Consider the following 25,749-nt stretch of genomic DNA (forward strand, 5'->3'; position numbering starts at 1 on the left):
CGGCAAGTGGCCAATACAAACAGTGGAAGGAAAAAATGTGGCGAGCGGCGTGTTTTTCCTTCATCATACGTTGTTTGTTCTGGAAGTTATAGCAGAGACGGGCAGAGCTAAAATTGGATATGATGCAATGACTTACATGACTAAAAATAAATGTCCTGATACCTTGAATTGAGGATTTCTCTGGGTTTGAACATTGTTGTCAACATTTTGGATAGTGCAAGTACACAAGTCAACAAAATATAGAACATATGTCTAGTTGTGTTTAGATATTTCAATGAATTGTTCTCGGTTCAGTCCTTTTTGCGTATTGCTGCTCAATTCCAACCAAGAAGCCAACAGACAAAAAATATTACTTCCTTGGCGGAAAATAAAAAATAATAGATCAGAGCCCTCAGACCCACATTTTTCTAACTGTCTAAGATAAGCTCCACATCTGACCTCCATCTGCTTCTTATCCATTACTTTGAATCATTTGCTTCATAACAGCAGCTGCTATTTCTCTAAAATCTCATGAACATCAAATGCTGGAACAAACTGTTCATTTGTTCCTCCTACGTTTTCTCAAGCATCCACAAGACACACACACACACATACGATTGCACAAACCTGGCTGGCTGTCAGTCACCGTCAGCCCCGAAGCGACCCCCTCACAGTCATTTATTACCCATCATCCCTTGAGTACAGTCCTCTTCGCCCCGGTGCTGTCTGAGAGACCGAGCATTCAGAGTGTCCCCAGTCAGGCAGCCAGTCAATCAGGTCTCCTCCCCGCAAACCAACCCCTGGTGCAGGCTGAGCTGACAACACGTCAACCTCCCCCCAATCCCCCACCAAGACGCAGCCCAATCCCAATGACACTTTTTCTGTGTGTGACACCTCATTACTCCCACGCCACCGTCAGATTTCCCAGTTTCTCTGCCAGTGTTATATCTGCTCCTCTCATTCCACCTGTGTCCATGCGTCTGTTTTACTCTCTATCTCTGCACCGAGACACATTGATCTGGTTTTTCAGGTTACCATGAAGGACTGAGTGAAAGAGGAGCAGTCTCTCATCTAATGGCTCTGAGCCACTTAACTTAACTCACACACACAGACACACACACACACACACACAGGGCATGCCTCAGTGTTGGTGTGCAAGTGCAAGATGAAGAAAAGAGCAAAATAAAGTGACGAGTGGAAAAAGCTAAATTGAAACAACAGCTAGGAAAAGAAGTAGAGATGACAGAGTGATGAACTGTCCACTGCTGGTCCATATCAACACCTTCATGTCGACTCATGGTCTCCTCTGTGCAGCAGGAGACGGTAATGAGTGCTCTGACCTCGATCTGCTTTTCAGAAATCACCCCAACAATTAAAAGACACACACTTCTCCTTAGACTGAAAAGACTCTGTGCAATATCACAACTTGTTTCATGTGCAATATTTATTTATCAATGTCATCATGTCACCTTAAACCTCTCTGCAATAACTAAAACTATAATCATGATATATTATTGTGCAAAAATTTTAATGATAGCATATCAGTCACTTTTATTGTTTGTATCCTTTCTTAATATATTATAATTCGCCTTATTTATATTCTATTATTTTGATAATATTCATGCTTTATTAAATAGTTGCTTATTTTTCAATATTTTCCTCGGTAAATCTTTACAGACAGACACAATTTGACTTGAGGATGAAACTGTGGTAGTTTTGTTTTGTAATTTTCTATCTATGAGGATTAGAATACATATTCTAAAATGCCAGACTAACAGTACATGCGCCACATTAACACATGGGCCAGTACAAGAGACCTCACACAGTTGACATAAGGATTGAGAGAGTTACTATAACAACAGTGTGAAAGTCATTTTGTCTGCACGTAACACACAAAGCATTCAGTCGCAGACTAGAGAAGTAGACTGAGCAGCTGGATGAGTGGTTTGAGAAGCTGCTGTGGACATTTTGCCACCATAAAAATTGATGAGTGTTGGAATCCATCATAACGGACGAGAGTTGAGTCTGAACGCAGCAGCTGAGCTCAGCGAAGGACAAATCCACAAACCTTTCACAGCCACCTCACAAGCCTGCAGGGGGGGATGTTGATACTTTGAGATAGGAATTATTATTTTAATTGAACGATTATTTAAATTAATGATGAATCTGACAGTTGTTTTTTCAAATAAACTTTTTGTCAGTACAATACCAGGACAGTGCCATTTTCGAATGTCTTGTTTTGTCTGATTAACGAACATCAGTCATTCACCATCTATCAGAAAGAATAGATCTACTTTGAGAGGATCTATGTCACAAACACACTGCAGCTGCTCCAGGATCTGCTGCAGGACAGATCCTCAATCTGTGACAATCAGCAGACTTCCCTTAGAGTAACACTCACACACTCTCACACACACACACACACACACACACACACACACACACACACACACACACACACACACACACACACACACACACACACACACACACACACACACACACACACACACACACACACACACACACAATCACAAGTACATGAGGATCAACAGCTACGCAATCACATCCCAGCATCTGGCCCCAGATTACAGATCTACATTCTTATATTTCTCTTCACACTCTGTTATCATAACCAGTCACTTTCTGTTTGCCAATCTCTCTGTGAGCGTGGAGCCTCCTGTGGTAAATACGTGTTGTGCTGTTTAAGAAATAGAAGTGCCTCGAGTTTCACTGGTGTAATGGCTTCCCAGGGGCTGGGGGGAGCGGAGGAGGGGGGTGGGTGGGGAAAGTCATCTTGTTAAGTCTGTCTTCTTCCCCCTAAATCAGGCCAGTGGGCACAGCACGCTCACTGACATGTCTCCCACACTAAATAGGAGGATTTCAACAGCTCCCACAGATTAACGCCACGAAATTCTGTGGGGATGAGACGAGGCAGAGACAGGGAGGCTGAAAAGAGGAAGAGGAGGCGGTGGGCGGCTGGAAAGTGTTGAAGAAGGTTGCAGGCTACTCTTGCAGAAGCAAAGAATAAGTGTGGGACGAGTTGAAGTAAAGTTGAGCGGCTTTAATAAAAAGCATGGATGATGGCAGTGGTATAAGAAAAGTGATGCGAGCACATTACAAAGCTGTAAATACAGTGTGGAAAAATAGACCCATCTGTTTTCTGTTCCTGTAATAACACATTGTAACTGTCAACAAGTGCAGAGAGCTCAACACATAAAGACAGACGAGTTAATATCAGAGTGGCATCATCCTTGAAGAGCCCCGACAAAATCAAGTTAGTGGAGAAAGACTCTCCATCAGCGAGCCCCGAGAAACCAAAGAGGAGGCTATTGCCATGGCAACACCGCTGATATATATAGCTAATATAGCGAGCGGGTCACAGTGAACCATAAAGAACGACTTTCTTCTTTCAGTGGACGTACAGCTCAGACAAAGGTGGACTTAAAAATGTCAAATGAATTAACAACTGTGGCCGTTGTCCTCTGACCATTCAGTGTTCATTACGGTCACCAGTAAAACCAACACACACGTGGGTCAAAGAGTAGTGTTTCTATGTTTTCTAATAGCGAGTCTAATAGCGATTTACATATATTCATTTCCAATGATTCCTGAGATGTAGTTATCAAACCCTTATATGAGAATGAAATGTAATTGGTGACTAGTATTATTTTCTTTGGTAGTTTTTCAGGTGTTTCACCTTTATCGACATGAGCGTGAAATGGAGAGAGAGAGATAATGGAGGAAGACACGTTGAAAAAGGTCAGAACTGAACCCACGGCTGCTGTAGGAGGAATCAGGCCTCTGCCTGTGGAGGACCGGGCTACCAGGTGGTGGTTAGTACTTTACAGTTCAACCATAAAATGTATAATAATAATAATAAATATATAGCATGTAAATTAATAACCTAAATTGTATTATTCATATTTTAACTATAAATGCCCGTCTTTACTGCATCGTTTGTTCTGTAAAATAAAACCTTTCATATCAGCAGAAATCGGAGAACATGATAATCCTTTGTCTGTGAAACGCTCCTATCAGCTGATTTTATGTCATCGGTCCTGCTCTCGTCTTTATTCCCCAGACGCTGCGGTGTCCTTGTCGGCCGGACAGAAAAAATGCTGTGGGTGAGCGATGACACAGTCGCTGACCTTGTTCCTGCAGAGTGACTCGAAGCCCCACAGTTTCAGATTCACAGATACAGTACAAGTCAGTGGAGAAACACTCAGAGTTTACAGCAATTGGCATGATGATGTGAGGACATAGTGGGGGGATGATTCAAATTTCATGTTTATCACCGAACTCGTGACTCGCTGCACATTAACAAGTGGCCTCTGAAATTCGGCCCTCCGGCCTCTCACATTCACTCAAAGCACCCCCCCCCCCACACACACACACACACACACACACACATACACACAACAGGACTTTTATGAGGCTCAGTGCAGAGAGGTGGGCCTCTGTTTGTCTGGATGCAGTGCAGCACGGTAGCCCAGAGCATTTACTGTAAAGGAAGCAGCCACAGATTGGCAATTAGGGCAGACACACACAGCAGAACAAGGGGGTTTGCAAACCTGCCCGTGGAGATGACTGCCTCACTGTCCCAGAAACTACTGAAGCTTACTGTAGCCCTTGTCAATGGCGGCTTTCACTGTGTTACTGGAAGATTTGCACAACAATTAACTGGGGGAAAAAATGAAAAAACAACTGAGCAGGATCCCGTCTCTTCCTCTCAGTCCATTTTTACTAAAACACTAACACACCTTCACCAGCAGAAAGACAAAAAAAAAAATCTAACTGCTGGTGCTGGAAAAAAATAGTCCAGCTCTTTCCATCCCCACAGGGAGTGGGGGGAGGTCTGGACAAACACAGGTCTGCTTCATGAGTCACCAACCCCCAGAGCCTGAAATAGCATTTTCAAAACTAATTTCAATCATCCCCTGTTCGAAGAAAGCCATATTGTAATGAGGATTTTAATATCCGGGATCCAGACCCGATGACTCTTTGTGCTGACGTGTGAGTGTATTGATTATTTTGTCATGTATTGATTGGTGGGATCAACCAATCACTGCGGTGGACACAACCAGTTAAAAACGGATCATGTGGCCGACTGCAGGATTGATTAATTGCTGATTGATTGATGACTTAGGCGTTGCTGCATGTTAAATACAGTGTCTCCAGGGGCAAACAACACTCCCCCCCGCCTCATGCTTACATGCACATTAACACATGTGTATGCATACACATGTAAACATGCACATGCCTGTGTCGCTCAGTCTGGCTGCTTAACCGTACACAACCCCAAATGCAGCACACACCACAAAATTACTTTGGCTCATGTCAACATTGTTGCTGCTAACGTTTTACAGCGTGACCACAGAAAAACACTCAGCAGCTACCAAAAACACGGCCGAACAAATCGCTCCCTTTCCCAAATAAAACGCAAACCCACACAGGGAGAGAACATTTCACCGGCGACCAAAACACAACTCTAACGGCCACAGAATTACACCTCTGGAAAACCATGGTTTCCCCCAACAGAGAGAGGAAGTGGTTTGTGTAGATCACGTCCACTGGGCTCAGTTTTCCAGTTTACATACGAACGTGTTTGTTGGAAAAGAGGCGTTTGTATTCTATTCAGAACGAGGAGAAGGTCCCGGGTGTAATGTGAATATTGTTCTGATGGTGCATGTGTCCACAGCTAAAACTGAACAATGTTGTTTTAGTTAAACCATTCATCTGTCCCACTGATGGATGAGTCACAAAAACACAAAAGTTAGGTGACAGAAATATTCTGATCATCAAATAATCCCTTTTATCATTTTTTTGATTTTCAAATGTGGGGATTTTATATTTATCTTTTTAATGCATGATTATAAACTTGATGAATATCTTCAGAGAATGTCACCTTGGTCTGTGGAAAATTCTAATGTTTTCTGAGATGTTCACCCTAACCCTGTTCTTGTAAATCCTCCTCTGATCCTACTTCTGACCAACTCAATCCCAACTTTTGCTCGGCCTCCATCCTGTGAGCTGTGAGGTAGTATAGGTGACGCGGACGCGGACGCTACCACACCCCCCTGCATCTGTTCCAGGCAGGATGGATGTCAGCATGTGGAGGGGAGTGACTATGAGGCTGCTGACAGTCAAAAGGTCCCAGAGCGGGACAGCCCTGCCCAGCACAGGTCAATATGTTGCCCCCTTCCCGTCCAGCTCAGTGCAGTCTGGTTGGTCTGATGCAGAATGGGTGTGTGGCTGTACAGGGCTGGGCTGCTGAGGCTGAGGAACAGGGGGTTAAGCTCTGTCTCCTCCCCTGTCACTGCTCCTCTGTGCTGACATACACTGGACTCAGACCAACACACCACACAGACAAAAAGGTCAGTGTGCGCTGGACACAGATGCGTCTTCTTTGACGTCAGGATCATTTTCAAAATGTCACTTGGCTCTAGAAACGCCAGCGTCAGCAACTGGAGCTTTACGGCAAGGAGCATATGAGGCGAGCAGCTCCTGTCAGCCCGTCTGAACTCGTGAACAAAGTGTTTGACACTATAGTTCACTGGGCTGCACTTATAAATGATGAGTCACTCCTCTTTGAAAGCTGAGAATACTTTTAAACGCCGAAGAGGGAGAAGACGAAATTATCATGTTGTGCAAGAAGAGTCTTGAATGGAAACTTTAAATCACAGAAAGCTTCTCAGGCTGAGGTTTGAGGTGGACAGAATTAGCTAAGACACGAGAGCAAGAAGCCAAGACATACCAGGAACACACACACATGCACACGCACACGCACACGCACACGCACACGCACACACACACACTGTACAAGGCGAGGCCTGTTATAGAAGCCAGGTGTACACTAGACAGACTAATAAAGGCTCCTATTTCCTCTCTAATGGCTCCAGTACTTTCCCCTTTACAGCGCCGCACTGCAGCGCTCACAGACATGTTAGTTTGCCCACACAGGAGACAACAGCTCAGCCAGAGTCGGCCTCTTATACATCTTTACAGTCGAGTATAGGAAGCTGGTTTCCAATGTGGGTATTCTAACCCACTGCTAATAGATCTCAGGGCTACACTATCTGTGCTAAAGAGATGAACTCAGTTTATTATGAGTGTGCTGTAATCCATCTGACCCTCTCACCTAACATGAGTTTACACCCATTATCCATCCATTATGCATTTCCTGATTAGTCACAACTAGGGATTCTTTCGTCACCTCGTATGTAAAATAAAGGATCTCAGTATAAGGCTATATTATTAAAGATTGTTTTATCAATGAATCTGCTTAATGTGCATGTCCCAAAGCGCGCACGGTTTATTTATGTGTGCACGGTTTATTAATCCGTGCATGCACACGGATTTCTATTTTTTTTGCAGACGACTCCTACCACACGACCCATGGGAGGCTCTGTTTATAGCAGGTATGATTCCTTTCTTGCTTGCACTGCATTAAAACAAGGGCTACACCGTCAGGGACACAAGAAAAAGCAGGAGAATAAATTACAATTTGTTTTAAAGAAATGTCAAAAATAAAATATGTATAAGAACCAAAAACTTTACACACACATTTGTCATAAAATACACTTTGTAGTGGGATCATTTACATTCTACCCTGCTCGTAACTGTCTTTTATGTTGTCTTTGACCGTGGGCACGTCCTCGTTGAATTTAGACTGAGCTGCATTCGCCTGCAGCTCTGTCATCTGTTACCTGAGTTACCTGCAACAGCTTGTCTCTGAAGGGGGTCTGAAGGGAAAGGCGAGGATTGATCAAAGAGCGCCCAATTATAGAGGACTTCCATAACTGCCGCTACATGGGAGTCTATGGGTCAACGGCAGGGATGTATAGAAACAGCCCCGGGGACGAGAGCTGTTTCTGTACATCCCTGGGGGGGGGAATTTGACATGAAAAGATTTTTTTCTAAAACAAAATGCTTGAAATCAGTAAATATTTCATGAATACAAGCCAATCACATTCTTTCTCTTTCCTCTGCTTCTCTTTCCCTCAAGCTTAGAGGACAAAAAAAAACAGCAAGATCACTGGGAGCAGCTTACTGTCCTGAAATTTACCATTTATGGTAGCTCCCCTGCTCCCTGTGTACACAGGTACTGACTTTCCACTTTATGAGGAGACGGTAATGTTCCCCCCCGATGTGAACGTGGCAGGGAAGGATTTTCCAGTCAAACATCCCTAAAGGAAAGTATATTTAAAAAGAAAACAGTAGCTCACATGAGCGAACGCACATAAACAAGCACACAGGGACATAAAAACAGATGCACACATGTACTGTGCATGCACTCCCACGATGCCCTGCAGCAGAAATTCAATAAATATCTTGTTACTGGCCACTGGAAGACATCTCTGATCCTCTCCACAGCAGTGGGACACAAACTACAAAGACAGTGTCAGCATTAACACTGAAACCATATGAGCTTTTGAAGTGAGCGAGGGTTTTTAAATGCATTTTAGGATGCAAACAGCCCCCCCCCCCACGCACTGACACTCCCCAGACAGAGGTCAGATTAAAAGATGTAAGTTAGTGCTGTGATTGAGTTTGGCAGGAGGGGAGTGTTGTTTGTGAGCGCGTGTGTGATTTTCTCTATTCATCCTCCTGTCTAATGACAAACTCTCATACAAAAGACAACACACATGCTTCAGCGGAGACAAAAGAGCTCCTAACACTTTCTGACTGGCTGCACAGACCCAGTGGAGAAGGAAGGGACACACGCACGCAGAGACACAAAGACACAAGGACAAACATGACACTCGAAAACAAAACTGTTGTGACTTTTAACTGTCCAACCCTGAAGAATGTCAGTAGAGATGTTACGATGACGTGTTTCCTTCAGTACTGATCTGATACCGGTGCATTGGAGAAATAACAACTTATTACAACTTAACAACATGTTAACAGCTGTATGCTGCTAACCCTGTATGGAAGTGATGACTGCTATCATTGATGTCAGGCTCATATTGAACCCTTTGGAATACAAGTAGTGAGAATGAATGCCACGGAACTTTTATCATCGAGTTTGAAAAGAACAGATATACGGCACACGCCACTGTTTTACGTGTGGGACTTTCGAGCGTGAAGTTTTTACCATCTTGCTGGGTGATAGCTAACAAAGCCAGCGACAGTACCGTGCAACTACTGCAAAGAAGAAGTGATTTCTGGTAAAAAGAAAATTGCAGTTTCATAAATCTAATACGTACTGTACATAATATATAACAATACATAATACAATAGTCCATGGAAATGTATTGATACACAGATTTGCCTACTCTTCGCTGGGACCGGTATTTTTAGAAAGATATCAGCATTTGCTGGTATCAGTATGCAAACATCTATGTAAATAGTGAACTACCAGACTGTGCTGTGTGCAACTGGCTGAAAGATGAGTCACATAAAATTTGCTCTGTCATCTCCAGTCACGGTTCCAGCAGCAAGATCGCTTGATTTCTATAATTATTGTGCCAACACCAGAGGAACATGGCGGACGTGCCCTGTGTTAAAAGGAAGTCGTGGGTTTAAATTACCAGTGTGATGGAGCACAGTAATCAGGATGACTGTTAAACATGGTATTTGCATTTTGTTTGTGTGCGGCTTGATCGCTTCTCCGGAATCTCTGAGCAACAGGAAGCTCATCCTTCGTCTCGATATAACCATCAAATGAAGAGAAACCCTCAAGTTTGGGTTTAATGAGTTTATACCACATCTACATGAGGTGGACGAAAGAAGTTTTTAACTGAAGTTTAAAGATGCAGGATAATCATCCGAACTAATAGCTCATATATCATGGCTCTTTGCACATATAACAGACCTGCCCCTGTAAAGTATGAAATAGTTGTGGACACTGTGGGCTGAAGACTTCCTTTTCCTTTGGTTTTCTCTAAAAGTATAAACCTGTTCAGACGCAGGAAAAAGGGTGAAACATGACTCATTACTTTTTCCAGGGCCCAGGGGTTCTGGGACTTTGCCTTTCACACGAGGTTAACTGTGGGAGTCTTTGTGTGGCGGCCTTGAGTGCAGGCCCTCTACATGGCAGCCATAAATGCCAGCTTACTGGGTCCGTAGCTTGACAATCTGTTTTTGTTTAGACTGTGGTGCAGAGGTGCTGATTCTGTTAGTTTTTCGACTAAGGGCCACCGATGTTCTTCTTCTGCTGACTTCATTCTTTATTTTAAAGCTGTTCATCTTCAGCAGATTTAAGAACTTTGCACTTGAAGAAAAGCATCAGTCATTTGGACACTGATGTTTAGGAGCGTTTGGAAACTTGTATGCTAAAGCTAATATATGCTAAACAGGTATTCAGCTATAATTTGGCTTTCCAGCTTTTTACTCTACGTTGGGGACTTCTTCTTTCAAAGTCCTGCTTCACATGGCACTTCAACAAAAACATAACCAACAGGGACTTGGATATTCAGACGTCATAATTCAATTACTCTTAAAATAAATCCATCTAATGGACACGATTAACCTTGATATATGAGACGCCTGCTTCTACACAAATTCTACCCCAACGTTAAGAGGATCAGACGGCTCTGTCGCCAGCGAACGTTCCAGGAAACGCGTAAGCAGCTGTGCACCCCTGGCGTCGTGCTACAGTATATATGTCAGGCAGATCCTGTAGCTGCTTGGCTCAGCACCACCCCATTGATCTGGGTCAAAAGGTCGTTGATTAGAACGAGTCTCGCCGTCTCTAGGGCGATGCCACAATGTCTGCCACACACTCGCACAGCTGCTGCCGGTCGTCATGGAAACACTCAGACTCCCTGCTCCTCAAGACAACTCCCTAGTCAGCTAAATTATAGTGCACCAGCAAGAGAGAAAAAAGACACTGAATACAAACACTGACATACTAGCGGTGAGTAAGATAATACAATTCACCGGCACTGGCTGATCAGTTAAGCTTCAAATTATCTTTGAAATCACTGTCACGCTGCCATGCTATGACATCATCGAGCTGGTAGTGGTCGTCACCGTGTATTGACTGGAAGTTGTAAGACTGTCGATGTAAAAATAATCTGGAGTGCAGCTTTATCGGAACGGCACCTCAAGGGCAGTGATCCGAAAAACATCAGCGCTGTTTGCTTCCCACTACATTACTCACCGCACATCACTCGCTCAAGGAGCCAGAGGGCTCAGCTCTCACTCCTAATTACACACCGAGCTGCAGATGAAAGAGAAAACCAAACAAACTAGAACCAAAACACAACTGACGCTGTCCCTCGCACAAATTCCCTGAAAAAAAACCACATCGCAGGGGATCCCGGAATCAAGGCAGCGGAAAATTGCCCCCAATGTACCATCTGAATAAAACATGCAGACTGGCATGTATATTTCAGAGGACAGCGAGAATTAGCCCACATTCAGCAGACAGCTGCAAGCCCACGCACCCAAACATAACCCAGACACATGAAAACATTGATTTTGTTGTAAGGCAGCACCACCTGAATTCACTCATACACACTGAAATTCATATAAACCAAAAAGCAAGACGCATCTTTATGCAAAGCTCAAGTCTGCACATGTTCCTTCCCACATGAATACACATGCAGATCTACTACAGGCACACGATGAAGCAGCAGAACTCACCAACTGAACTCAGTTTGCCATCTGCCTCCGGTGCCTCTGTTTTCGCCCTCCGTCTGAAATCTCTGCAGATCCTTTTCGTCTCTTGCAGCGCGACACAAACATAAACAGTAAAAATAAATATCAAAGCAGAGTCCGATCGGGTTCAGCACCGAGCCACGAGGAGGCTGTGAGAGGAGCCTGGTTTATTACAGCTCTCAGGGAGGCGACATGAGTCTGCTACTGCTTCTACTACTCCTCTTCCCTCAGCGACTCTCTCCAAACACCACGCTGCCTCTCTCTCTCTCTCTCTCTCTTTCGCTCGCTCGCTCTCTCTCACTCTCCTCCTCCTCCTCCCTTCCTCCTCCTCCCCTTCACCCACCACTACGCTGTCCCTGCCTCTCTCTCTCCCCCCAGCACCCAAAAAAAAATGCGCTCCTCCTTTTTCTGCGTTCTCCCTGTCCTGATCCCCACACCATTCAGAGGAGCGGAGTGAACAATGCCTGCGCCGCCGCCGCTCTCAAAAGAGACCCAGGAGCAGTTCTCAGCCGGCAATAATGCCTCCCAACTGTCACCATGGAAACTAATGACGGGCCCGGCCTGGCGGCATGAGGAGGGGAGCAAGGCGGGGAGCAGGGTGGAGAGGGGTGGATGGAGAGGGAGGGGAGAGTTAAGTGAGAGAGAGAGATGAGTGGAGGAGGGAGAGAGGAAAAGAAGTGGCTGCATGAAAGATGGGGGAAGTGTGTGTAAGTATCAGTGGGTGTGTCGGCACAGTTGTTGCATGAGAGAGTGGGTGTGTGTGTGTGAGCTGGAGAGGTTGGGGGGGACGTTTTGGAGGAATCATCAGGTAATTGTTGAAAACATGGTGTGTATTCTCACCACTACCAAGGAGGTTACGTTTTATTCTACGTTTGTTTATTAGTTATTTAGAAGGATTCTGCAAAAACTACACAACTGATTTCCCAAAAACTTGGTGGAAGGATGCGGTATTGGTCAGGGGAAGATCTATTACATTTTGGTGGTCAGGGGCCGTATCCATATTTCTTTTCATGTTCTTGAACTTTGTGTTAACTTGGCGTTTTTTCAACATTTTCCTTGATTTCTCAGAGAACAATTCATGGATCCTGATTAAAATAATCAGGCATGTCAAGGGGACTGATGTTTATACTGGTGCAGATCCAAGGTTAAAAAGCAAATCTAGTGAATTTAAATGTGGTTTCATTAGGGGACTGTTGGTGGAGGTATGGGTTTTCTAGGTGCCCTTCTAGTTAAGTAATAATTTAGTCAATAGAATGTCATAAAATAGAGAATTTGTTTTCAAATCAATGGTTTTTCGCCAAAAGATAAGGAAATTTAAATTGCAATGATATTAAACACAGCAAATACTCAGATTTAAGAACATTTAACAAATGGTTGGCAATTTGTCTTGTTAAACGAAGGAATTGATTCATCGATTATCAAGATTCTAGTTGCTTATTGTTCATATTTTTTGAGCAATCTGTTAATCAAATGACAGTTTCAGTTCTTTTCTTGTTTTGTAAATACTAATATAAATAACAAATAACTCAATAGATCAAAAGTATTTTCAAATTGTGTTTGTGTTGACTCTTACTTTCCTTGAAAATAATTTGTATTTCTGAAATATGAAGATGAGTAATGTTGCTGTATCCCTTGAGGATCCTCTTTACCACAAGTCTCTGGGGAGTACATCCGTGTGCGACTTCCCCCCACAGACACGAGGATCACAAAAGCTGCCAGGGTGACGCGCCCAAGCTGCTCCAACCCACTTCATATGCACATATAATTACAGCCAACCCCCCCCTCTCCATATCTCACTGTGCTCCCCCTCATCCTGCTCAATAGTTGGGGTGACATGGGCCTGAAAGACGGGGTGACATCGCCCGACACCGGCTCTGAACCTACAGGCGAATGCCACCGATAACCATGGAAACACCACTGGAAGACCCCCTGTTCCAAAATGATAACAGAGCTTTAAACGCTGAGTGTGAGGAGAGAAGCGGAAGACAGGGGGAATGTAAAGAGGGGGATGGGTGGCTGTGTTGGATTTAGATTCAGGAAACGCAGAAGCTTTAAAATTGTAGGCGAGTTGAGTGCGACTGACACTGGGTTAAAATGGGCCCTGATTGATCCTCTTGTCCTCCTGTTGAAACAGCGGCAATAACTACAGCCTCCCGAGTAAACCCCCTCACCTCCAGCAGCTTGTTATATAGGCCACCTCTTGCTGAACTGATTGAAATTCTCGGCACAGTGAATTATGCATCGCACCGGACAGGGGGGAACAGGTGCTGCTCTCCACAGCAATAAAGCAGGCTGCTCAATCCACAAGCCGAAGGTGTAATATTCTCACATCAGGGGGAAAAGACGAGATAGAGACTCGGCACCGCGGTCGCCCTGAGGGGCAATCCAAATACCGGGGAAAACCCATTTCACATAAGAATAGAGCCTTGCCTTTGTGGGTTATCTAATGAGGCATGGTGCTCGTGCCCCCTCTTTACACCAAAGAGAGGAATGTGAGCTGTGGGTTGGGGAGGAATGTCGAACCTCTCACCACCTTGTTACCGCTTTTTATTTCGTGCGAAGGAGATCGCTGCTCAAGGTAGAACTCGGCTTTAAAAAGGGGGGCAACTGGAAGATCTCCATGTCACGGCCTGGAATAAGATCACAAAGATAGACAGGGAGTCAGGAAGAGAAAGTAACCGACAGAGGAAATGAAACAAGCTGGCACAGTTCTTCTGTCCGTCTGTCGAGCGTTACCACTCTCACTAATTACAACAATGATCCCAGTTCATCTGAGAGGAAACTTGTGTGTGTGATTATTTGCCGACTCCGTCTCAAACTCGCTGGTATATTCACGACTAGTCTAAACCTTCTCCGCTCTACTGACCTAAGGAGGGCATCTGCCACCCATCTGCTCAGTGGGATCACCACACACACACACACACACACACACACACACACACACACACACACACACACACACACACACACACACACACACACACACACACACACACACACACACACACACACACACACACACACACACACACACACACACACACACACACCCTTCCATCCCTCTATTACACAGGGAGGGGAAATACGACTCATCGCCTGGTGTTCATACATTAAAAATTGATGTGTATATATTTTCCCTGTTTAATGTCAGAATCGAGGACAGCCAATGAGACAGCGACAACAAATCTGGAAACTACGTTTGCTCTTCTGTCTGTGGATTACGCTCCAGATATCGAAGCGTATGATGTCACGGTTCAACACCCGCCGTGACTTCATGGCTCTGTAATAAACACAGAGACGTGCACAGCAACGCCTTCAACAATATGCAAAATACTACATCGACATGCACACACACACACACACACTGCAGGAATAAATTATTAGTCCAGCTTGAGTCAGACGGGACCTGGTACAGAAATCAGCATAGATAAATAAGTATTTTCTTTAAATAGCTCAGATCGGTGGCGTTGATGCCTCGGCACACTTGGTTTGGCGGCCTCAGCATGAGCCCTGTGGATGAGAGCCGGAAGGAGGACACTGGGCTGTTGTCATGGAGACAATTCACATTCCACAGCATGTTGACCCGACTCCAGGATTTTTCCTAAGAGCCCTCACACAGAAAGACAACACAGGCAGGCGCACGTATGAATACATCTACACACACACACACACACACACACACACACACACACACACACACACACACACACACACACACACACACACACACACACACACACACACACACACACACACACACACACACACACACATTCAGAAGAGAGAGACACACGAGCTCACGCTGGGAAAACGAACAGCTTTAATGTTCACACGTCTGTGAAGGTCCCCGAGTGGCAGCGAGACACAACATCCAGACAAACCTCAGCGGAGGACAGAGGTCGAGGAAGGACACCGTTAAGGCAGCTGCACAGAGTCTTCCACGATTCCTGACACACATTCATGTTGACTCACTGAGCCTGTGGATCAGGTTTCTCTGAGGGGAATTACACTCACAACCATTCATTGCGCGGATCAATTGGAGCTTTCAGACGGAAACAGGGTTTGGTTGGAGATATGAATAACGACAGGTGATCTCCTGTGTCAAATTTAAATGCTATGCTATACTTCTTTTGTCCTTGAATGAAAATATCTTCAGCAGTCATTCCATCTGTCCGCTCACATACATGTGTCATCTTTACCTTAACTCCTCAAACATTCAGATATAAAGATCAAAGAGATGTTTTAAATTAGGCTCCAGTCCTCCTCCCTCTCTTAGGCGTCAGAACCTCTCTTTAAAGAAGAATTCATTAATATTTCACCCAGAGGAGACTCGTTATTAATAATTAAAGCTATCCTCCTGGAGTACAGAGGTCTAATCTGAATTACAAAGAGACTTGGGTCTGCATAATCCCACTATCTGTGTTACCCCCCCGATGGAAAGACAACACACTATAGACTATGCTGCTGCACGTTGTTAGAGCAGAGCTAACTGGTGGTGGTATAAGGTCTGGAAATTATATTACTACACTGGTCCCATGTCGTCTGTGGGTGTTTGGCCCTGGGGTGTGTGGGGGAGTCAGAAATGGGGGGGAAGGAGAGAGCGGTTCACTGAAAGAGCAAAGAAAATATCAAGGAGATCAAGAAAATGATCCTGAATTGAATATTTAAAGTAATATAGAAATGTCTGCCACAAAAACGTCAACCGCAAAGTCTGAATTCAATAATAAATATTTGTAAACATGTGTCTATATGTTTCTATATCAATATAGTGATATAAGGGCATCAGATTTAGATGTACATACAATGATTACTTCCGCCAATTAGGTTATGTTTTCACTGCTGTTTGTTTGTTTGTCTGCAGGATGAGGCAAATACCACAGGACGGATTCCCACGAATCTTGGTGGAAGGATACGGTACACGCCAGGAAAGAAGCCATTCAATTTTGGTGCAGATCTGGATCGGGGGCGGATCTGGGATTCATTTTAACATAGAGAGATCATATTTTCAACAATTTCCTTGATTTCTTAGAGAATTATGTGTGAGTGTTGATGAAAAACACAACATGGGGGTTGGTATTGATTATTTTGAGCAATTTGGTGCGGATCCAAATAAAAATCGAGATCTAGTGGGTTTAAATGGGGTTGATGGGCTGCATGCAGGGCTGGAAACTGTAACTACCACCAATATGTAGCTGAGACACACAAAATGGCCTTTGCTATAAGACTTGCAGGTTTTAATTTAAAGGAACTTTTATGAGCCACTCCAATCGGAATATTTTATCTATAAAATACCACAAAACTGTTATTGTGATATCAGTTAAAAACTAGTCTGACATATCTATTTTTCGATGTAGTTATTACAGCTATTGACTTATGTTAGTTTCTACAATTTTAAGAGTCAACCTTAGTCAAGTTTTGATACTGTAGCTGCTGCCATGTGATTCTTATATCAAGGATAAACCTTCCATGGTTTAATTCATTACATATTCACATGATGATTTGCCCCAGTTCAAACTTCACCCTCAGTGGAACAATTTTAATATAATTACAAAGGTCTCACACATATCTTTTATTGTATGACCTGTTTTTTACAACGCTGCATCTATTGAACCATAGGGGCAGGTTAGAATTTACCAGCACTCAGCAGTTCAGTAATGATCTGGATGAGCTCTTCTTCAGGCTCCTCAGACAACACAAGCAGGCAGTCCTGCAGACAGGGGAGCAATATGAGAAACAGCAGATAATAAATACACGGGGGTTGTTATATGAATGGGATCTCTGTGTGGAAGTCAGATTATTTTATTTTGTTAAGCAAAGACTATATGGACAATGCAGAAATAGTTAACCACTGATTTAGAGATTGATTTTTCCTGCAGCACTTGGTTTTGTTTGCGTTTTTTGTTGGTTGGTTTGGTTAGTTCGCATGAATACGCAAAAACTACTGGACCGATTACCAGGACACTTGGTGGAAGGATGCGATGTGGGTCACGGAATGACACATTAAATTTTGGTACGGATCCAGGAATTTCTTTTTACTTTCTTTATATAAAATATTTCATGGATCTAGATGGAAAAAAGCAGCTTTAGCATATTTAGGGGACTGGTGTGTGAAATGTGCTGCAGCTCGATTGTAATTAAGGGGCCTGTTGGGCCTTGGTGGAGGTATGTGCTCTATACTGAGTGCCCTTGTAGTCCCCACTGTTACCCCATGGTGTGCATGTCCTTGAGTGTGGTCTTCCAAGGTGTGATTCGAGTGAACCTCCCTGTGATGGTTTGTAACTATTAAAGGTGTGACTGTGTGCATGCGAGTGTGTGTGAGTGCCTGCACGCGAGTGTGTGTCCACCCACAGTGCATTTGGTCATCTGATGAGCTGCAGGCTCATCTTTCCCTACAGCGCCCAGATGGCCTATGATTATGCACGGCTCAGTAGAGATTAGTGTGCAAGCACAGACAGAGATGGAAACAAGAGAGTAAAAATAAATAGTTCAAATGAGGAAAAGGTTGGCACAAAGTGATTTGGGAACATCGGCCATGCAGGGTCAAAGAAACGGAGCGTGTGTGATGATGCAGGGCGGCTAGCGTCACCCAGCGCAGCATCAAAAGAAGGCAAACGTGCACTAACAACTCCATCTGCAGAGAAACACGAAACCTTTCAGCTGCATATCATTTCCACTGTTCTCTTAGATTTTTAGCTTTGTTGCAGGACAAAATTATAATCTCAGATTTCATGTGTTGCATCATGTTTAAGAGGACGAGGCGTGACGGGGGTAGAAGGTGATGGATGACGAAGGTCTGTGCGTGTGTGTGTGTGTGTGTGTGTGTGTGTGTGTGTGTGTGTGTGTGTGTGTGTGTGTGTGTGTGTGTGTGTGTGTGTGTGTCTGATGGGAATATCTCAGGCAAGGAATACACAGGAGGGCATTTATCACCAGCAACATTTGACATGATTGATCGCACACAGGAAAGCAAAGTACACCCAAAAGAGCAGTGTGAAAAATGATCAATGCTTCACTGAACCAACAATATTTAACTCTCGCTGTGTTTACTGGCCTGACTTCCTCTGGAGGGGAATCTATGCTATTTACACTGATATCTGTTTGAATGGTGCCTCTAGACAGAGCGGGTGAAAATCTAATTGAGTCATAAAAACTCCATGTTGCAGAATTGCATCAAAAAACTTTTGTACAGTAGTCACCTACTGGGCACAGTTGCAGCGACATGCCTGTGACTTCAAGACAAAGGACAGTGAGAGCAAAGGCAGAATGCAAAGCATCCCAAGCTCGCTCTTGTGAATGAATCAACACATTCATACCTCAGTCAGCTGAAACTGAGATCAGCAGTCCACTCATATTTCTTCCACTGAATGAGATACAGCAATGACGCCATCCTGCACCGAGAGTCGGTAAAGAAGAGAAGCAGGCCCACAAGCTACTTATTGTAATAGGGTTGAATCTTGTTGTGGTTATGAGTGCTTTACCTATAAGTGTATTGCTGGCTCTCTCACCCAGCCGTCAAATAGATTAGAGCAGGATGAGTCGCGTCTGGCTGTTTTGTTTTTGTGTATCGGGCACAGCGGCAGAGTCATGCTGCAGGAGACCAGCATAGTGTGTGTGCGTGTGCGTGTGCGTGTGCGTGTGTGTGTGTGTCCGGCGATGATAGATGGCAGTTTAACAACCTCCAGCTCATGTACTTCATATTCCAAGGGTATTTTTGGAAGAAAGTAATTACAACGATTTAGCTCCAGGCATGAAAAGCAGCAGACAGAGAGCAAGTTTTTCAGAAAACCAGCTGACATGTATGCATGCACCTATACACACACCTACCACACACACACACACAGACACACAAACACAAACACACATCCATAAAATCCAGATCCTAAGCAGCCCATGGCAGTTTTTGTTTTATTACATTTTGACCTTTCAGGATCAATGTTTACCCAATGAAGGGTTTGTTAGTGTATTAGGAGCCTGATGAAGAAAAAAAAATGCTGAAACCCTGAAATTGAGGAGGATAATCCGCAGCGGGCCACAGGAACAGGATCCATCTGTGTGGATGTAGCTCTCATCTCCTCGTTAGGTGCAGGGTGTTGCACCCTCCCTGTGATGAGAGCCGGGAGAGGGAGCGGCGCAGTGCGGTGGCCGCAGAAGCCGACAGGTTCAAACCTCCGGCTGACAGTTTAGAACAAAAGGAGGATCTCAGGTGACACGACTTAACACGAGGAGAGGGGAAGCTCTTAACTACTGTCGAAAATGCAAGTCATCGCAAACTGCAGCCATTAAAGTGGTAAATCAGAGTCCACACCTCGCTCCGACTAGAATTACTGCCATGCGGTTATATGCCTCCGCCAACCAGTGCAGTTTCAGTCCCTCCAGGTGGCAGTTAATCTTAAAGTCCAAGTGACAACTGGTAAAAATGTATTGTTCAAGAGGCCAAACACATGTTTTGTGAATCCACCGTGACCTTTGACAACCCACAAGGTAAAAAAATAGTTTTGTGAGGTCACATTATCTTGACCTTTGACCTCCGAACTCTAATCAGGTCGTCCTTGATTCAAAGTGAACATTTGTACCAAAACTGACAGTATCCTCTCTAGATGTTACTGAGACATGTGTTCACGAGGCAGGAAATGTGTTTTTGAGAGGTCACAGCGACCTTGATCTTTGACCTGTGACCTCCAAACTGTAAGCAGTTTAGCCTTGAGTCCAACTAACGTTTGAAACAAATTTGAAGTTATACTTGTTATTCACAAGAATGGGACGGACATAAGGACGGACGACAGACAACCGACTATACAACAGCCACTGAGTGTTGCCGGTGTGGAGTCATAATATGACAGTTCTACTTTGTTTCACAAAGTCATCACAGAGTCAGAGTAGCACAGGGTGATAAATGGCTGCAGAGAAGCACAGACTATAATAGGAAAAAGCAGAGGAGATAGCCGAGGGTCAAGGTGAAGCACCTCGATGTCACCCAGACTGAGACCAGCTCGACTGCTGAGCTCCACCTCTCTCTGGAGCCCAGAGAGAGAGAGTCAGTGAACCGACACAGAGTCGTGATGACGGACAGAAAACTTCACAAACACATTCAATTTCGACAGCTGTTTACAAAGATGTTTTAAAATATGGTCATGAAAGCAGAACCAAAGACTCCAAGTCTTTTTGGCTTGTGACCCCTTAAATCATCACTGGATGCACCAATTAAAACAAAAAGCTTTTCCATCGTCTTCTCCTCAATAGTACAATATTCCTTTTACAGGCCTGAAGAATTTTACCTATCTATCTATTAACTCACAAGAAAAACAGAAATGAAAGATAAACTACTTCATGTATCTGAAATTAGTTTTTTCACGCTTTTGATTCTTATAATAACCCAACAACCCCTTTAATTTATTTGCAACACCTTGTGGGAGTTCCTTCCCCGAGACTCTGGAGTCTTTAGGGATTATTAATTAACGTTAAGGGAAGTTCATGGTCTCCTGATTCCTTCTGCTGCTGCTGCTGGGTGGGATGAATAACTTTACAGGAATGACATAACAGTGCCATCTAGTGGTACAATAACTGCTGCACACTCAGCAGAGCAGCAGTAGAGAGATTTCTATGGAAAACTGCTCTGGTCGGCAATAAGATCCACATCTGATATAAATCACATTTGAATGAATAGAAGAAAGGGCTCATGGACGGGGTTGTAAAAGCTGTTTCTCCTGCTTTATTACATGAACTACTGAATCAGCGTTTTATGAATGACGGTAAAAAAGAGCTGAGATTTAAGAGTGAGAAGAAGATTCTCACGAGCTCAGTAGAAGGGAGAACAAATCCGCACTCATCATGTACCACAAATCTTTTCCACTGACAGCAGCATCTTTCCTCGTCAAAACAGCAAATTACAGGAGGCATAACAAGACGCTCGTAAAGACACACTCGTGGCAGTTAGGACTTTTGAACGAGGGGGACCATAAACTGAATGCTGCCAAAAGAGAAAGGCTGCTAACAGAACAACTTTCACTATCTGGCAGTGTCTTGTAGGGAACTAAATGAGAGGCCTGTTCAAGCATCAGCCTGGGTTTTAAAAAAAGGAGCTCGTCTGTGTCAGGCTGAGACTAAAGAACAGAGCAGGGAAATGTTTCCTGCAGACTGAGAGGCCCAGGGGCTGCGTCGCACATTTTGTAAGTGTTAAATAAAAAATTATAATCATGTGTAAATGTCAAGAGCGGCAAATAAGTGTTGGGGCTTAGCGGCTAAATCGACTCTACCCCAGATTTATTCTGTACCAACAATATGCAGGGTTTACAGGAAGGAAGAGGAGAGGGAGAGAGACAATGGTTAATGACAACAGAAGGGCAGAGCAGAGGGGGGCGGAGGGAGGAAGGGCACCCAGGGGAGAGAGCGTGGAGAACTCCACACAAGCCTCCTTTGTTGGCTGCAATCAGCCAGACTAGGAAGACATTTACAACATGGTTTATGACCCTATCAGGTGAGCCAATGTGAATGGCGGAGTGTGTGCGGTGATTAAGGAAGGTCGGTTTGGGGGGGGCGAACTAAACTTAGCTGAGACATTAAGGACATTAAGTTCTCAAGAAGCGCGTGTGTACAGTTTGAAGGGTTATTTTCTTTAGATTGAATTTTTTCCCCGAGCCTGTGGTTTACATTTCACACTGGTGTAAAAATCTACCACTGGAAATCTGATAATCAATCATCATTTCAGTGTCTGGAGGACTGAACAGCGTCAGCACGAGGAAATGCAGCTGCAGGCAGCAACTGCTTTGACAGACAGCTTCCATAATGTAAGAAAACACCATATTCACACCGTCCACGTCTGGCTACTGGATGCTGCACTTTCAAAGCTCAGACGAGTGTCCTTGAAATCAAAACCAGGGAGTTTCAGTAATGCTATTCCTGCTAAAAAAAAACTGAATCCCACATGAAATAATGTAACCTTGATAAAAATAATAAGCTTAAGTTAGTTCCTGGAAGATTTTTTATAGTAGAAAGAAACCTATGGAGAACAATTTCTGCATGGGTCATAATAAAAATAATAAATCCCCAAACTGACCATATATATACTGTATAGGATTGTTTCAATATTTGACATTTTGTTAAACATTGAATATAGATGTGAATATCAACAAATACACAAGATAAACAAACTAGATCCTGATAATAATAATGTCAACAAATCATATGAAAAGACCCAAAGCAAACAGCTCTACTCCATCGCTCAGAACGTCATTACTTTCCCAGCCTGTTTGTGGAGCTGCAAAATGTAGTTTTTAGCAAACATTACACCAGAAGAGAAGACGGTGTATTTTCTGAAGGACATAGACTAGTCTATACAGATATGGATCTATAGAATATACAATAGGTATAGATTTGTTGCACACAGGAGTATTTACAGCAGCAGGAAACTGACTCACAATAGACTGAAGTGCAAACTGCTCATATTAATCATAATGAATTAACGTGTCACCTATTTCAATTGTGTACCACGTTGATATTTTCTATAGTACAGGAGTTATCTACATCTACTATAGTTAAAGAAATTCCTCTCTGTCTGTGGTTTGTATATCACGAGAACAGTTCATCTAAATCGGCTTCACACGTGTGTTGTGTTGTTAAAGGCCCAAGAAAGTGCAGTGACAAATTCGGTGCAATCTGGACACAGAAAATGTTCAATATTACTAAACTTTGAATAAAGAGGCGACCGGCACACTGAAGCAGCGACATCAGGAACTCATCAGCAATGACAACAGATTCTGCAGTTCAGGGTTCTGTGGACTGAGTCTTCATTTGCAGTGTCTCAATTACTGCAGGTCACTTTCACAGTTTGAGAAAGAAAACTAGAACCAGCATCACCACAGGCCGAGCAACAGCCCATTCCAATCAGGCAGGTTTAGAGCAGGCTCTGCACATGTTTGGACAATAATGGACTTCTATGACACAGGAAGTTAAATCAAGCTTTTGATATAAAGACAACTCTTTGGTTCAATCAATTGTTGGAACTGTTTTTCATGTAGGGCACATCCCAGGACCCATCCTTTATATTTGGTTATTGAATGATTGTAACCAAGGTATTGAGGAGGACATTTTACAGACAAGGAGTCCAAGGTTCTGTGTTGCTGTGAACCAGAACATTAATGCTCACCATCTAACCTAGAGGTGACCTCCACCTGGCCTCCATCTCCTCCTCTTCCTCCCTGCCTCCCCCTTCCCCTGCCTCACCCCAGTGTGTACAGGAAGCCCCTGCTTCTAGAGAGCCTGCTCTTCTGATGATCAGAGAGGAAAAACACAATGCCTTCAGTGTGCTAGAAAGGAGCTCCACTCATAAAACACACACACACACACACACACACACACACACACACACACACACACACACACACACACACACACACACACACACACACACACACACACACACACACACACACACATACACACAGAGAAATAGAATGGAACATGCTTTTACTATTAAGGATTTTTTTTTTTTTTTCCATATGACTTTCCCAGGAAAATCCCCCTCATCAGGGTCGGTCCAATCCAGACAGACAGTAGACTGGAGAAGACACTCCGATACAGACAGACACAGACGGCTGTGCAGAGACACTGACCTTCTCTTCCTGTGACTAATGCCCCCAAAGAGTTTAGAGGGTGAAAGGTTACTGAACTTGACCCTTTCTCTTCTCTGTTGGGCTGATTTCTGATTATTTTTCCCATTTTTAGAAAAGGCCTCAAGGAACACTCCCGTCTCTCAGACACTTAAACCCAGCACTCCTTAGCCTCTGACTTCCAAACAACTTGATCTACCTCGACGACCAGGATGAGATTTATTTAGTCTCTAGGGGAACGCTCGATGCTTGACATGCCTGTCCTTGATTGGGTGACACTGAGTATAATTCTGTTCATTTCTCGAAGGCCTCAACAGTTGGTACCATTTAGGAAATCTAGGTCACTTCCGCCTTCTGTGTGTGTGTGTGTGTGTGTGTGTGTGTGTGTGTGTGTGTGTGTGTGTGTGTGTGTGTGTGTGTGTGTGTGTGTGTGTGTGTGTGTGTGAGTGTGTCAGCCAGACCCTACTTCAAGCCAAGAGACCTCCAGTATAAACACATATTGCAGGAAGGACTGCTGCTCCGAACAGAAACATCCTAATACCAAACAGCATTCGACTCAACACTCCTGCCACCCCTGCTGTCACATTCCCGCTCGTTCCAACTAATCTGTGAAAACTTTCTGTGAATACTTTCGAAACACTCAAAGTGTCAGTGTGATCTTCTGGTGTGGAAAGACGTGGCCTGTGTGTTGCATCACAAGGATTCAGACACCAACACTATAAGGCTTTCCAACTATGGTTGTTGTACTAGAGGTTATTCATATCCAAACTCTGGTCACAGATATTAAATAAAAAATATTTGAATTGATTTGAGGGAATTTGAATGATAACAAATGGCACACTTTGTTATTGAATGCGTTCTTCCCTGTTCAATTTTACATCCTTTTGCCAGATTTTGTGGTAACCCTTCCTGTACTTTTTGTGAAATGCTGCTAACTTAACAAACAAACTAGAAAGACACTCAAACAGTCTCCTGATCTGGATCTGCACTAAAAATGAATGAGTCCTTCATAGACCCAAACCGCATCTTTCCAACAAGTTTCGTGGAAATCTTTTCATTTTGTTTTTGTGTAATCTTGCTTACAAACAGAGAAATGGACAGAGGTGAAAACATAACCTCCTTGGCAGGGGTATGAGACAAACTTATAAATAACTGTCTTCACCTTTTTTTTACATTTTAAATCTACTTTCACCTCTTGAATGTACGATCCTTCAAATGAAACTGCCGGAGATCTTCGTTTGAACTACTCATAACTCAGGATCGTAACTTATGACAAGACGTCAAGAGCAGATATGACTTCATATTTAGGCCTTGAGTCCAAAGGGTGGGGAAGCCCAGTGTTGTGGGCTACGTCACACCACACAGAACAGCTAGGTGTGGTTAGAAGTTGTCACAATGTCCTTTTTGACAATTACTGCAAACATTGCTCTATAATTGCATATGCTACGACAATTTCAATGCAGAACAATTGGAAACACGCCTCTCAAAGGAGCGTGCCTGCCAATGACTGAAGAACCTGTTGAACAGGAGTGTCAATATAACGCCACAATGTTGTCAC

At 43.8% G+C, this 25,749-nt stretch overlaps 1 protein-coding gene across 4 annotated transcripts in view; it reads right to left on the reverse strand.

Annotated features, from left to right (window-relative positions):
- Positions 1–25,749, reverse strand: part of fgd (faciogenital dysplasia) — a 54,946-nt gene that overhangs the window by 24,792 nt on the left and 4,405 nt on the right. Inside the window, exon 1 of one of the 4 annotated variants that reach the window (XM_034591281.1) lies at positions 11,575–11,901. The exons of 2 other annotated variants lie outside the window; for them this stretch is intronic. The gene's annotated coding sequence lies outside the window, so the exon portion shown is untranslated. Of the gene's footprint in view, positions 1–606; positions 806–11,574; positions 11,902–25,749 lie in introns of those variants that run through there. One more of the 4 variants, XM_034591284.1, reaches the window with a different exon arrangement.

The sequence above is a fragment of the Hippoglossus hippoglossus genome, chromosome 7, assembly GCF_009819705.1.
Source record: "Hippoglossus hippoglossus isolate fHipHip1 chromosome 7, fHipHip1.pri, whole genome shotgun sequence".
NCBI lineage: Eukaryota > Metazoa > Chordata > Actinopteri > Pleuronectiformes > Pleuronectidae > Hippoglossus > Hippoglossus hippoglossus.